The 14,825-nt window shown below is 43.2% G+C and overlaps 1 long non-coding RNA gene across 1 annotated transcript; it reads right to left on the bottom strand.

Moving 5' to 3' along the window:
- Positions 1-9,236: 9,236 nt before the first annotated feature.
- On the bottom strand, positions 9,237-13,942 carry LOC115068304. Its single transcript, XR_003847667.1, has 4 exons — positions 13,772-13,942; positions 11,485-11,591; positions 10,809-10,881; positions 9,237-9,796 (listed from the first exon to the last, which is right to left on the bottom strand). It is a non-coding gene; the product is annotated as an uncharacterized LOC115068304 (long non-coding RNA).
- Positions 13,943-14,825: the final 883 nt, after the last annotated feature.

The following is a 14,825-nucleotide window of genomic DNA, read 5'->3' as shown; positions in this document are numbered from 1 at the left end:
AATTTCTAGATAAAATCCATTTCTTTGCTAAATAATTCTAGAAAATCAAAAGTTGCATTTCACATATAGACATATATGGATGTTCTCACCTCCATATAGATACTTATAAAAATGCTTGAAGTTCAAATAATATGTGAAATTTATTTTTTGAGCTAGGGCTTCATATCGCCCAGGCTAGCCCCAAACTCACTAGATAAATGAGGTTGATCTGGAATTTCTGATCCTCCTGCATCCACTTCCCTGGTGCTGGGATTACACACATGTAATCACGACACATATCTTAAAAAATTGTTTATTAGATTTACATATATATAATATATATTATATATATATATTCCTCTTTAACTTTTGAACCAAAACTTAAAAGAAAACATGTACAAATGAAGGGTGGAAATGACTTTGCACACACGTGCACACATGCACACATGTGGAGTCTTTCAGGAGTCTTTCACCAGGTGGGGTTGGACCTTGTGTTGTCGGGGTTGGCAACAAGTGTCATCTGTCAAGCCATCTCACTGGCTATGCACCAGTTTTATCTGGTGTTGGAGAATCGAACCCAGTGCATGCTAGGCAAGCACTCAACCAAGTGAGCTACATCCCAGCCCTATGCTAAAATACTTTAAAGAAGAATATCTTAAGGCTTTCTGATCTAGCATCAATTCCTAGCTCATAACATCACCAGAAACACACTGTGTGAAATTAATCTTATATAACTTTGGTATGATAACATATGCCTATAATTTTAGCACTCAGAAGTCTGAAGCTGGAGTCTGAGCCCAACTTGGAATGTTTAGCAAGACTTTCTCTCAAATCAAACAAACATAAATTAACCTGACATTTAGCGAATTCCTAGAACATACTAAATTCTTGAATTGCAATGAATGTAACAGTTTCCTGATTGTTGTACAGTTTTATAGAGTCTTCTGTCCATGAACCTTTATCATCTGGAATCCCCCTTATTTTTTTAGGTGCAATGGGAACCAAAGCCTTTAGGGTAAAAAGTCTCTTAGTTTTCTGTGATGCTTGCGTTTAGTTCTGTTTGATTCAAGACAATCAAAACCTCCAAATTTTGTTCAGAATATTTGACCTGGATACCACCAGTTACATTTATATTGGCTTTAGGAGGCTGCATACTTCTCAGCAAGGTGGTCAAGGTCAATATTAACAGTAGTAAGTCAGGGCCAGTTAAGTAGCACATGTCTTTAATCCCAACACTTACGAGGCAGAGGCAGGAGGATCTCTCAGTTCAAGGCCAACCTGGTCTACATATCACATTCCAGGCCAGCCAGGGCTAAATAATAAGAACTTTGTCCCCACACCCTCAAAAAGCTATGTATTCGTTCATTTTACAAATAGTTAAGTACCTGCTCTATTCAAAATCTTCTACAAGCTGCTCTGAGAGGAAGAAGACACATCTACACCTCAAAAGAGGAATGTTATTCAACCTTAGTGAACTTACAATATTTAACCAGTTTTGTAAATAACTTTGACATAAAGAACATTAATGGTCAGATGGGATACACGGAGTTAGTTCAGTTTTTCTGTATTTGTTGAGATTTGTTTTGTGTCCCAGCACATGATCTGTATTACAGAAACTTCCATGGGCTGCTAAGTAGAACATGTATTCTTTGGTATTTAGGATGGAATATTCTGTAGATGTCTGTTAGACGTATGGTATCATTTAATTCCAATGTTTCTCTGTTTATTTTTGTCCCAATCCCAAGTGATCATCCCTAAGCACATGTACATACAAGCACCACTAAATGAATTCAGTAGATTATACACACATATATACATATGTAAATGTAATAATAATCTAAGATGAGATCATGAACTTGAGAGGGAGTGAGAGTGTGTGGGAGGAAGGGAAGGGGAACAGAAATGTAAATATAGTGCTCATGTATGAACTTCTAAAAACAAATTTTCTTTTTAAAGGAACTTAGCGCAGGGCATGGTGGTACACGCCTTTAATTCCAGCACTCAGGAGGCAGAGGCAGGCAGATCTTTGAGTTTGAGGCCAGCCTGGAGCTACAGGGAGGGAGGGAGGGAGGGAGGGAGGGAAGGAGGGAAGGAAGGAAGGAAGGAAGGAAGGAGGGAAGGAGGAAGGGAGGGAGGGAGGGAAGGAAGGAAGGAAGGAAGGAAGGAAGGAAGGAAGGAAGGAAGGAAGGAAGGAAGGAAGAACATAGCAGAAGGATGGAAAGCCACCACTTCAAGACTCGAGGTTAAAATAAAGATGGATGATTTCTGGTGTGAGATATGAAGACAGAGTTGTCTTTTGACTGTTGCCATGGGAAACACTGGGATGAGCTGTGTACGGACAGTACAGGGATTTGAAAAGGGAGGGGAGACAAAGGGCTTATTCAGGAAAGCATGAATATACAAGGTCAGCTGAAAACGTAGTACACATAAGGAAGTTGGAAGACGTTATTGGACTGGTGGGTGAACTCAGAATAAGCTGGGTGTGGCAGGACACACCTGTCATTTCAGCACTTGGTGGAGGCAGGAGGATCAGGAGTTCAAGGCCAGCCTCCGCTGTGAGACCTTGACTCAAAACAAAAACAGAACAAACCAACAAAACGGAGAGAATAAAAACGCACAAGTGCCCACTGGGGAAGTCTGGATGCCATACTTTATGTAAATCGGGCCACGAAACACCTCTGGGAAATTTGAGAGCCGGACAAAATCTGAACTGATAAGATGAACTGGACGTCTACTGTCAGCAAAGAGGTGGATGAGACTCCAGAGAAGCCTTCCTGGTGACATCACCTCAGTCGTAAGCAAGATATCTTCAAGTATCTTTGCAGTTGCATGGCTGAGCTGACAAATGAAAAAGAAAGTCGGGCATGATGGCGCACACCTTTAATCCCAGAGGCAGGTGGGTCTCTGCGGGTCTTCATAGTGAATCCAGGCCAGCTATGGCTACAGGAAGACCCTGTCTCAAAAAGACCCACCCCCAAAAATGAAAAGAAAAAGATGACCAAGAAGAAAAGATGGCTCCAAATGGGCAAAAAAAATGATGAGGCTGCATTGCCCAGAGGGTGTCGGCCACCTGTGGTCTGGCACAGTCAGCAAAAGATGGTCTATGTGCCATACCTGGCTTGCCACCCAGTTGTACAAATAGAGCGTTATCCGGACACAGCCACACCCCCACATTTATATGCTGTCTGACTGGGTTCACCCTATGATGGCAGGGTGAATAATTGCAACAGGGGCCATACAGCCCACAGTGCCTAAAACAGTCTTTACTGTCTGGCCCTTTAAGAAAAACTTCAGATACCTGGACTTGGGTTTTAGTTTGTTGAGTTCAGGGAGATTAGGGAGATAAAGCCCGGCTGGACCTGCATAGACTAGGGCGTCCTGTGCAAACCTATGTGAGCCTGGACCCTTGAAGACAGCCCCTTCAACAGATGAATAGGGTTTTCTCTGAAGATGGAGGGAATACTTCATTGTTCGTATCTTGGATGTGGTGGAAAGAATAGTTTCCCCTGAGAACTCCCTACCATGAGCCTACCCTCATTCAGGTCAGAACCCACATCACCTGGTGGTCTCAAGACATGTCTCCCATAGGCTCCATAGGATTTGAACATTCTGTCCCGGTTGGTGGCACTTTTGGGGAGGTGTGGCCTTGCTGGAGGAAGCATGTCATCGGGGCGTGCTTTCAGAGTATATAGCTTTACCACTTCCTGTCTGGTTCACTCTGCTTCCTGTGCCTGCTTGTGATGTGAGTGCTCAGCTTTCTGCCCACAACACCTCCTGCCACCACCTCCTGCCACCATGCCACCCCTTGCAATGACGGACTCTCCCTCTGGAACCATAAGCCCAGATAAACGCTTCTTTCGACAAGTTGCCTTGGTATTTTATCACAGCGACAGAAAAGTAACTACAATTTGTGATAGAAAAAAAAAATCTGCTGGGCAGAGGCAGGCGGATCTCTGTGAGTTCAAGGCCAGCCTGGTCTACATAGTGAGTTCCAGGACAGCTGGAGCTACAGGGAGACCCTGTCTCAAAAAGACCAAAACAAAAAACAAAACAAATCAAAACCTCCAAGCCTAAAATTCAGTTTATTCAAGTGATCCATTTGATAATGAGTCTAGGTTAATAGTTTAAACAACAACCAAAACCCTTGAAAGATGATCAACCTAAAAATCAAAACAAAAAATAAAAAATCCTTGGATTCTCAAAGATGTCTTCCAAATAACTTAAGCTTCGAATTGAAAAGCACGAACACAAAAAAGGAAGTTATTAAAAGTAAAACTACGGAAAAAGCAAAATCAACCCACAAAGGTTACAGGTACTGAAATCCTTAGGTACCAAATATAAAATATATTTACTATGATTAAAGAAATAAAAGAAGGTATCAACAGGGCTGGAGAGATGGCTCAGCGGTTAAGAGCACTGACTGCTCTTGCAGAGGACCCAGGTTCAATTCCCAGCACCCACATGGCGGCCATGAACCATTCTTAACTCCAGTTCCAGGGGAATCCTAAGCCCTCTTCTGGCCTCCATGGCATTGCACGACACGGGTGCACTCACATACATGCAGGCAATACACTCATACACATAAAATAAAAATAATAAGCAAATATTAAAAAAAATAAAAATAAAAGAAGGTATCAACCTGGGCACTGTGACTCACACCTGGAATCCCAGCTCTTAGAAGGCTGAGATAGTCCGATCTCCATGAGTTCAAGGCTAGCCTGGGCTACAGATTAAGTTCCAGGTCAGCTTGGGCTAGAGAGGGACCCTGTTTCAAACAAAAAGGGGTGGGAATCAACGAGGGAAAAGAAAGCACCCAAAACAATCAATTATATTTTCCTTTTTAAATTAACTTTTAATAGAATTTTTTGCAAATTTCATGCAATACACCTCCTATATCTGTACCCCCTTTTATAACTCCTCACCAAATTTTTGTGCTCTATACATATTTATCAAAGCCGTAGAGTCAGGTTGGTGTCCCCAAATGCCCTTTGGTGTGGGCTCATCCCCTGGAGCCTAGTCAACCTACTGAGAGTCTCACCTTAAGTGAGACTGAATCTCCCCTTCCCAGCAGTCACTAGTTGCCAGCAGTTTCTCAGATAAGGTTGGGGTTTCTTACCCACTTCCCCACGTCTATGGTGGTATTGTGTCGGGCTTGAGCTTTCGTGGGATTTGTCCATGCTGTCAGCACTGTTGTGAGTTAACTGTATTTTAAATAGAACCAAATACAATAGCTAAAAGTTCACAAAACTTCAGGCATATAATTGACATTACAAATTCAATTACAGTAGCAGAGAGAGTTGACGAGAGCAACAGCCACTGCAAACAGATGTGAAGAAATTATACGGACGCCCGGCAGAGAGAGGAAGGGAAACCTACCAGAGTTAAGGAGATTAAAATAAGAAAAAGGCAGAGGAAGAGAATCTGATACTCATCCAAACACACTTAGAGGAAAGGTAAGAAGGAGGAAGAGGAAACAGAGACAATAAAAGTAATCACGGGGCTGGAGAGACGGCTCAGCGGTTAAGAGCACTGACTGCTCTTGCAGAGGACCTGGGTTCGATTCCCAGCACCCACACAGCGGCTGCGAACCGTCCTTGACTCCAGTTCCAGGGGAATCCGAAGCCCTTTTCTGACCTCTGAGGCATTGCACCACACGGGTGCACTCACATACATGCAGGCAGTACACTCGTACACATAAAATAAAAATAATAAATAAAAAAATTTTTTTTTGTCTTTTTGAGACAGGGTCTCCCTGTAGCCCCAGCTGTCCTGGAACTCACTATGTAGACCAGGCCTCAAACTCACAAAGATGCCAAGTACTGGGATTAAAGGCAAGCACCACCACGCCCGGCTAATATTTTTTTTAAAAAGTAATGATTAACAACTATTTGATAAAGCACAGTAATCTTCAGAATAAAAATAAGTTATATGGACCCACTGTAAATACACCGCATCAACAGAGAGAAAAGAGTTAATAGTCCCAGAGCAATCCAAAGGCAGTGGGGCAATACTTTTAAAGCTCTAAGGAAAAAATTGTCAATTTAGCACGCCTTTAATCCCAGTACTTGGGAGGCAGAGGCAGGCGGATCTCTGTGAGTTCAAGGCCAGCCTGGTCTACAAAGTGAGTTACAGGCCAGGTGGGGCTACAGGGAGAGTCTGTCTCAAAAAGGAAAAAAAAAATTGTCAACTTAGAGTTATATACGTATAAAACTGTCTTTTAAGAATGTGGATCAAGGGCCAGCAACATGGCTCAGTGGGTAAAGGCGCTTATCACCCAGACTGACTGACGACTTGAACTTGATCTCTGGGACCCACAAGATGGAAAGAAGGAAGCAACTTGTGCAAGTTGTCCTCCAACTTCCACATGCTCACGGTAGCAAGTGCCCCCCCCCCACACACACACGCACGCACGCACGCACGCGCACACGAACATAAGATAAAAAGGCATAAAAATTTTTTAAATAAAAGAATGAGAGTGAAAAAAAAAACATTTCCAAAGAAAAACTGCTAAGAGTTTTCAACCGAGATGTCATCTCCACAGGAGTTTTCAAAGTAAATATAGGAAGCTAAAAACTAACCCTAAAATAGTATCTTCGTGGCAAGAAAGCAGAGTGAACAAACGACATAGTTAATTCTAAATAAGTATTGACTACATAAACAATAGTAAAGCCCAGTTAGTGGTGGTAGAGAGGGGTTTGAATTCTAGACAAGAACATGAAGATTCTAGAAGAATATGGAAAATTTAGAGGTTGTTACATGAGTTAACACGTTCTTTTCTCTTTTTTGCCCCATGCTAGGAATTGAACTTAGGTCTTACAGCGCTAGGCACGCATTCTACCACTGAGCTATATTCTAAGCCCACAAAGCATTGTCAATGCAACCTATCTCAATGGAGTCTCCTCTCTCTCCTCTCCTCTTTTTTCAGCACTAGAGATTGTACCTGGGGAGTCATGCAACTATGTCCTTAAAATGTTCCTTTTTAGTCCCAGCACTCGGGAGGCAGAGGCAGGCGGATCTCTGTGAGTTCGAGACCAGCCTGGTCTATGTAGTGAGTTCCAGGAGAGCTGGGGCTCCAGGGAGACCCTGTCTCAAAAAGACAAAACAAAACAAAACAACAAAAAAATGTTTCTTTTTTTTCAGGACACCAAAGATGCTATATCAAGTATTTCATAATTTTGAGAGAGAAACAGAGGGTAGAACTTCTAAACTGGGGACATGAGACGAGAAAAAACAATCAAGAAAAAAAAGGAACCCTAAAATCAAGACAAATAAAAAGCACGAGGAGAACATCATGGTGGAAACAGACTCAAATTATCAGCAACTATTCTTTTAATTCAACTCTGCGCTTTCCACAATATAGACCCACAATTCAAAGAAATACAAACAGCATAAAATTTTTTTTCAGAAAAAGTACACCGAAGTTCTAACCAAAAGAAAGTCATCATGGCTGGAGAGATACCAAACAAAGTAAGACTTCAAAATAAAGGCCATCGCTGGATGCAGAGGCTGGCAGTACATTAAGCTGCTGGATTCGGCAGAAGATGTGATAATTCTTTTGTTAATACTACTATTACTGCTGCACTGCTGTGGTGTGAAGGATCAAGCTCAGGCCTCCTGTGCAGTAGGTGAGTCTATGGCCCCTAAACTAGGTTCCTAATCCCAGAAGACCTTACATTTTAAACTTGTATGCATCCAATGACATAGTTTCAAAACACGTAGGTAAACGTAGTAAGATTCCCAGCAGAACGGGAGCAGCAGGCCACTGTCGTGATGAGCTTCCGGATCTCCTTTGAGGAATTAAACCCTTATTCCCCAAGCTTGGAGGACTGCTGCCCCAGAAAAATGGACCGTTTTCACTGGATGCTGCCTGGGCCCAGGAAAACTGACTTGTCCAAAGTGTGTTCTTCTGTCCAAGAGCACTCGGCATTCAGTGGCTCACCAATGGGAGCTGGAGGAATAAAGGTCCTTGCCCATGAAGGAACGCCTCTTCAAGAGCTCTCTTTGTTAAGGGTTGTCACAACTCACCTTTCCCCTCCGCCTGGGTCTTCTTCCTCCCCTCCCTTCAGCATGCTGACAAATGTCTTCATTATGATCTCCAACTGGGACTGCTTCTCAAGAAAGCCAGTCTGAAAGGACTCCTATATTAACCTCACCCAGCCGCAGCTCAGGGACCACTGAGGAAGAGGGGCAGAAAGATTGCAAGAGCCAGGGTTGGTCTATGAACATAGGGAAACAGAAGCCTTCGGGCCCCTGGAAGCTTGCACATGTGAGCTTGTGGCAATGGTGGCATCTAGCACAAGACCCATGCCAACTCAATCAGACAAGGGTCCGGAGTGGAGCGAGGGAAGCGGGTGGTGAACCAGCCCTCACCTGGGAACTGTTGGAGACTGATCACTGCTAGGTGAGGGAGAGTAGACCTTCCTTAAGATCCCTAGATGGGCTGAATAGACTCCAGTGGATGAGCTTCCACCAGAGGACATCTGGGTAAAGTGCTTGACCAAATGGGACTTAACATGTATAGCAGAATACATGGGCCCAGTGTTGGGGGTGTAAAGGCATGGATGGGGGAAGGGGTCTAAATTCAGTTAAGAACTATTGTATGAAATGTACAAAAGCTCAATTAAAAAAAAAAGTCAGTCTACAACAAATACCCAGGGGTCAAGTGCAGTGTGAAAACTGGAAACCTGGGATTGAAGTCAGCGGAGAAGATGAAACTACAATTTGATTTTTCACAGACTGAATAAGGTGACTAAAGGAACAAATCGAGAAGTTCAAGGGTGACATCTAAGCCCAGCAGAAGAGCAGGGACCAGAGGACGGAAGAGGCATCAAGAAGAAATGAAGCATGGGGCCACTGATGTCACGAAAACAAGAAATCTGTAAGCAGTGTTCAATGCTATCGATAAGGGTCCGGCTGCAGTGGACTCTTATGTACCCTACGAATGACTCCTTTTGCCTACCAGGAATGTCCAGCCTGCTGCCCCAGGGCTACATGTAGCCAAGGATGGTTGTGAATACTGCCCAGAACAAAATCATAAACTTTTTTTTTTTTTTTTTTTTTTGGTCTCTTTGAGACAGGGTCTCCCTGTAGCCCCAGCTGGCCTGGAACTCATTATGTAGACCAGGCTGGCCTGAACTCACAGAGATCTGCCTGCCTCTGCCTCCCAAGTGCTGGGATTAAAGGCGTGCAGCACCATGCCCAGCTCATAAACGTATTTTTTAAATTATGGGTTTTTTTTTTTTTTTTTGCATGGGGGGGTGTGGTGGTTTGTTTGTTTTCATTCTTGGTAACTCTATTACACGGTTCTCCAGCATGAACTTTGTAGATGACAGCATCATGTTGCAATGTGAAAAGGTTAGACATGCCTGACAGTTTTACTCCACCTCCCCATCCCTCCTCTTCTTCAGATGGAACTGTTTCCACTGGTCATCCCAAAGGTGGGCTCCTGCTCAGGCCTAGTCAATCTGAGCATTGCCCTCCCCAGCCAGATTTGGCCAGGGGAAGCACTGCATTCCCCTGGTCTACAGTTTAGACTAGTGAGAGTCAAATTCAAGGTTTAATTCAATCCATAAAATTAGAGTTCTGGTATTTTAGCTGGAGGGCACTGGGGTCTGCCTACCAAGGAACTTCAAAATGAAGACGACTCAAACAACAATAAGCAAAACAGTAGAGGGGTCCAGGTCTTGCCAGCCTCCCGTGAAGACCCGGATGAAGTAGAATTGGTTTCGCCCCCAGACCTCTCCTGCAGATCACTGAAGGCCTCTTGTTATTTCTGAGTTGGGCTTCTGTCACAAGCAAATAAAAAATTCCTGACAACCTGTGGATAGATGTTCCATATTTAATTTTGCATTCTATTTAAAGAAAAAAAACCACAATGAGGGAAGAATTTGAAGTGTTTAAAAATAAACTGAACCGCACACCTGTAGTCTCAGCACTTGGGAGACAGAGGCAGGCGGATCTCTGTGAGTTCAAGGCCAGCCTGGTCTACATAGTGAGTTCCAGGACATCTGGGGCTACCCTGCTGGGGAGACCCTGCTTCAAAAACACAAAAATAAATAAATAAATAAATATAAATAAATAAATAAATAAATAAATAAATAAATAATAAATAAATAAATAAACTGAACCTGGTAACTAGCTATGGAACCTTAAGGCACATGGCTAACCTTCACCTTCCTTATTATACTGGGTGTAATAATAGCGTTCGCGGTTAGTTTATATAAAGCTTTATACCGTGCCCAGTTCTAAGTAAATGCTATAAAAGTGATAGCTATTATTAGTTATTATTCCTAATCCCAGAATAAATGCATTATTTCTATTTATAAAATCTTCACAAGAACATGAATAGGCATTCGTTGTCTTACCAATGGACCAGCTTTTCACCATGCTGAATATTGCTCACTGAAGGCCTCAGATACAAAACTTTCTTCATTTGTGATTACTGCCTTACTTCAGAGTGCTTCAAAGAATCTAACTCTCAAACTTTTTGATGGCTGTAGAATGTATGGCCTTTCTCTGACTAATTGTCCTTTGTATTTTTATATCAGTTAAGGTGTTGGCACTCACCCACGTCTTGTGTCCTGTAATTTAAGCTTATGTCTATGACCAAGATAGTGCTGTATGCCAATGGGATGTAAAGGAAATAACAGTGCTTGCTAGGATTCTAAATGCTAATGAATGGAGCAGGGCAAAGGCGTGTGAAAGTGTTAAAAAATGCAGCAACAAAAAGCACAAATGACTGGAAATTGCTCTGAATTGTAAAAAGTACAACCTTCAGAAATACATATGACAGATACTCAGTAAATGTTTGTTGAATGAGTAATGGTTACCTTCGGCATCCTGAAGTGTCTCCTGATGTATCAGCTTAAAACTTGCTTAACAGCGTCAAGTCTTCTTATATTTCTAAGTTAACGAAACTAAGTTTTTGTCATATGTTTTCCCAAACAGCTTTCACTATTTACAACTCCCTAAGCGTGATGATCTAATTACACCTGTTTTACAACAGAAGGAATTCAACATAAATGCTCGATTGTCTTAAGAATCAAGCATGCTGGTTTTTGTTTTTTTTTAAGAAAAACAAAACACTCTGTAACCTTTAACATATCAGACAGTCCCATTCATTATTCTGAGAAGAGTATAATGACTTTAATCCCACAACCAGACTGACTAAGGAAGAGATCGGAAACAACTCAAAAGAAATGGTCACACATGGATAGACAAATTGAACTCAGGTAGCAATCCCGCCCAAATCAACTTTCTGAAATTCATATTCTACTTCGTAAAAGTGATATTAAACTGAAAGCCTGCACTCAGAGTTCCAGTGGTGTGTTAGTAGTAGTAGTAGTAGTTAGTAGTAGTGTGTGGTAGTTATTGCAATGCTGTTAATGACAAGTCTTGCTGTGGAAGACCATGAGTATCAAACCCATATTTTCCAGAATGAGGCTACCAGACCGGCTCCATTCCCATTCCACTAAATGACCAAGGAACAAAGGAGGTGACCCCCACCTGCGTGCTGGCCTCTGTCCCCAGAAATCCGGGCCCTGACATCCTGGGGTTTCTTGTGTGACCAGGTTGCACCCCTGCACTGATGAAGTCAGTCATTTGTCTGGCCTCTAAACAAGACAACATCATTTCATCTCTCTCGTCACCAAGTCTCCACCTAAGCTCCAGACCCTATTTATCAGTCACACCTTCTCCCATGCTCTGATCTCCCAAACTACTGTTTCCCCTTCTATCGTCTTAAAACGCACCCTCATTCACCCAGTGACAGTCTTCAATCTGGAGCCATGCCTGGCCTTTCCTTCCCTTTCCCATGAAGGCCTATTGATTCCAGATCCAAACAGAAGCCCCAAATCTGTGTTTCTAGACTCTTTTTTTTTAAAATTTATTATTTTTATGTGTACACGTGTATTGCCTGCATGTAGGTAAGTGCACCCGTGTCAGTGCCCACAGAGGACAGAAGAAGCTGTCGGATGCCCTGGAACTGGAATTATGGACAGTTATTAGCTGCCATGTGGGTGCTGGGGTTCGAACCAGGGTCTTCTGTAAGAACAGCAAGTGTTCTTAAACACTAAGCCATCTCTCCAGCCCCTCAATTTCTTAATTCTTATGGCTCTGGGAACAGTAGCATCAAAGCCATGATCTCAAACATCTGAAAGCCCACGAGGTGACTTACACTAAAACGAAACCATGCTCCACCTTCAGGGAGGCAGCTGAAAAAAGGCTCTGTGTTCCTGTGTTCCTAAATTTGTTAGCAGGCAAGAAACATGGCTCTGGATCTATATATGAGATTTTCCAACTCAAAACCAGTTAGTCACAACTTTTAAAAACAGAGTTCAGGGGTAGGGATGCACCTCAGCTGGTGGAGTATTCACTAGGGCTGGATCTCCAGCACCATATAAACTATAATCCCCACATTTGGGGAGTGAAGGCAGGAGGACCAGATGTTCAAGGTCACCCTTAGCTACCTAGCAAGTTTAATGCCAGCCTGGGATACATAAGACCCTGCATCCAAAAAAACATCAGTTCAGGGAAAATTAACGAAATAGTGAAAGGTAAGAAAAACATCAGCAACAAGAGGAAAGAACATGTGGGAGAAAATAATGGGACAAATAAGTCAGTTTCACATTTCACCTGACCTCAGCCAGCATTAGGCTCAAGGCTCAAAGCAGAACTCGCATCAGGCTCAGACGCATAAAGGAGCAGAGGCCATCACACAGGCGTCAGAGCGAAAGGCAGCAGCTTGTTCAGGTTCATTTCAGACAACGGAAGAAAGGGATGAAAGTCAAAAAGCACTGATATCTGAGGAAGTCTGGGCCATAGGCCTGAAAGAAGCCCCGGGGTCCAAACAAAATAATCCAGCAATCAGTAAATAGACCTGGGGAGGAGAGAGGGGTTGAATCAACTCATACAGAAACAGTCCTTACCTGGGGATGGATTATGAAAATGTATACTGGTAAATTCCTGATTGTCACCATTTAAAAAAAATATTTTATTTACTATTTTTATTTTATGTATGTTCATGTATTGCCTGAGTGTAGGTAAGTGCACCCATGCGTGCAATGCCCCCAGAGGACAGAAGAGGCTGTCGGATCCCCTGGAACTGGAGTTACGGACAGTTGTTAGCTGCCATGTGGGTGCTGGGATTCGAACCCAGGTCTTCTGCACGAATAGTCTTCTTAACCGCCGAGCCATCTCTCCAACCCCATGTGTTTCTAGACTCTTATTTTGCTTTTTCCAAGAGTCATCATCTACCTCTCAGCCATCAGTTCACACTCCCGGCACCTGCAGTGGTCTCCTATTCTCGGGCTGAGCCCTGCAGTTCCTCCAAGCTGTCTCCCATTTTGGGGAGTCCTGTACTCAAAATGTTCGTTCTAGAGGCTCTTCATCTGAACCTCTTCTCACCACCCTTCATCCAGGTGATTTACCATGCCTGCCATTTCCCCTGGGTGGTCACCCCTGTCCATTCCGTCTCCTGCCACCACTATCCTCTGGCTCAGCACCTTCTGATAGCACACTATTACAGTGACTTACATACCAGTTACTTATCTGCTCTCTTTCATTCCCATTAGACTGTAAGTTTCACAGGGACAAAGATCATGGCCACCTTGTTTACCAGTGTACACCCAGCGTTAGAACAGTACCTGACAGGGAAGGGGTAGCTTGCTAAATAGTACTTGAGTAAATGAGTATTTTGGGATTCCCCTTACCAAAGACTAAACTCTCCAAAGCTGCCCAGTTTTTCTACTCAACTTGCCGTGTATCACAAACACAACAAATTCCCACCACTCACAGCCTTTTCACCGAACACTCCTCCACCTGCTTGTTCTGTGAGGACCCAGTAATCACGCCAGCTGAAGCAGCTCTTTCTCCCACTCAGGGCTGGAAGGGAGATTCACTCCAGAACCTCACCAGAATGAGGACAGCAGAAGTGGGCTCCAACTTCTCAAAGAAACAGTGGCACAGTCCTAAGAATGACAGAACGCAGAGAACAGATCAGCTCACTAAATGTAAAACCTAACTTAAAAGCTGGGCATGGTGGCGCACACCTGTAGTTCTAGCACTCCGGAGGCAGAGGCGGGTGGATCTCTGTGAGTTCAAGGCCAGCCTGGTCAACATAGTAACTTCTAAGTCAGCTGGGGCTACAGGGAGACCCTGTCTCAAAAAGAGAAATATGCCTGGGAAGGTTTAGGAGTTCTAGTTTAGGAGTAAACGCCCACAGACTTCCAGGGCTTGGTAGCCTGCCTTCAGAGTCACCAAGGAGCTCCTCCCTGTCCTTGATTATCTCCCCATGGACAGCTGCTGCCTGACACTTCTCTATTATGCAGGCTTTTCTTTGTCTTAAGGTTTTACAGCCTCGGAAGAGGAAATACTGCAGAGTCAAGTAAGGTATTTTATGAATCATTTACACTTCATATTTAATGAAATTACTTCTTGGATAAATTAAATCAGGTACAAATTACAATCTAGAATTTGGGAGTTTTACAACGAAAGCTCTTCCAACATCTCTCAATGAATATGCAATAACAATGATAATAATATAACCTGAACTATTTATTGAATCCTAATTGGCCCTGGCAGCATTCTGTGTTCACGTATAAATTAGCTTGTCTAATAGCTCTGCGGAGTAAGAATCCCCAGGTTACTGGATATGTAGAGGTTAAGTAATTTGCAACTACTAAGTAAAGTGCAACTACTGAGTGCCAAGAGTTCAAACACAAGCTCTCTGAGTTCAGAGCCTGTTTTCTCCTGCTTTTCTTGGAGACAAATTCTTGTTATGGAGCCCCAGCTGCTTTGAACCTGTACTCCTTCAGCCCCGGCTCCACTCTGCCAGGATCCCAGCATGA

The sequence above is a fragment of the Nannospalax galili genome, unplaced genomic scaffold (assembly GCF_000622305.1).
Source record: "Nannospalax galili isolate Female #2095 unplaced genomic scaffold, S.galili_v1.0 scaffold1488, whole genome shotgun sequence".
Taxonomy (NCBI): domain Eukaryota; kingdom Metazoa; phylum Chordata; class Mammalia; order Rodentia; family Spalacidae; genus Nannospalax; species Nannospalax galili.
The sequence above is the reverse complement of the archived record's forward strand: the minus strand, read 5'-3'. Positions and strand labels throughout refer to the sequence as shown.